General features: G+C 38.1%; 1 pseudogene; it reads left to right on the top strand.

The window, feature by feature from the left end:
• Positions 1-553: 553 nt before the first annotated feature.
• Positions 554-723, top strand: LOC120583152 (40S ribosomal protein S29-like; annotated as a pseudogene).
• Positions 724-1,264: the final 541 nt, after the last annotated feature.

The following is a 1,264-nucleotide window of genomic DNA, read 5'->3' on the forward strand; positions in this document are numbered from 1 at the left end:
GGCTGATTCCTTGTAGGAAGACCTGTAAACTTATCTTAACTGGCAGGATGAAGTCACAAGCAATTATTAAGTGACTACTGTATGCTCTTTGCTGTATCGGGACCACAGGAATGCATGCACACAGGTCACTGAACATGAGCTTGTCCCATTTTCTAGGTAATCCTTTCTCAAAGGTCACTGAGAAATTAGCTCCCTCCCTTCCTTTCTTTCTTCCTTTTTTTTCCTATACATCATCAAATATTCATGTGCCAACCAGGAATGCAATGGTGAGCCAGCAAGGACATCCTCTATGTCGTTAAGGAACCTCAGTTTGGTGAGGTTGAAAGAAGTACAATTATAGTTTAATGAAAGAGGCCTGGGGGAAGGGGAAAGGGCCAGAAAAACATGATGGAATTGATTCTTGGAAGGGTTTAGTGTAAAAACAGTTACATTTGAATTTCAGTATAAGTATGTTCCAGATATTATGTGGGACAAATTTGTACTAAAAATATATTTATTGTTTATCTGAAATTCAAATGCAAATTCCTTTTTCTTTTGCCTCCTTGAAAGCAAGATGGGTCACCAGAAGCTCTTTTGGTGTCATCTGCGAAAATTCAGCTAGTATTCTTGTTTTTGCTATGCCTGCCCAAACTGACACGGTCAGATCCAAAAATATGGCCTCAATATGTTCATCAGTGTTTCCATAAGTATGAGAAGGATATAAGCTTCATCGAGTTAGACTAAAGGATCTTCCTTGAGTGGATCATCCAAGACATCTATCTGATGAAAGAAACAGTGCTAGCTCTCTGTACATTAAACAACAAAAACCAAAAGAATTTGAGATATTTAATTGGTTATAGAAATCTCTTTTTTAAAGTTTACTGTTATCTTTCAATGGATTCATCTTCAAAATATATGACTTATTTCTCCTTAGTTATTTAAAAATATTCATGCTGAAAAAAAAGGGAGAATTCTTTCTTTCTGCCTCTCTCCCAACTGGGATATCGGTGTTCTCCCACCTTTGGACTTGGACTCAGACTGGAACTATACCATCAGCTCTCCTGGGTCTCCAGCTCGCCAAATGCAGATATTGAACTTCTCAGCCTCCACAATCCACATGAGCTAATTCCTTACAGTAAATCTCTTTATGTATATATCTCTGTATACACACAGACACACACACACACGCACACACACAATTGGTTCTTTTTCTCTGGAGAACCCAGATGAAATTACTGTTTTCTCCCATTTTGATAAATAATCCCCAGGCATCCATATGCTCAAG

Source organism: Pteropus medius, unplaced genomic scaffold (genome assembly GCF_902729225.1).
Source record: "Pteropus medius unplaced genomic scaffold, Ma_sr-lr_union100, whole genome shotgun sequence".
NCBI classification, from domain to species: Eukaryota; Metazoa; Chordata; class Mammalia; order Chiroptera; family Pteropodidae; genus Pteropus; species Pteropus medius.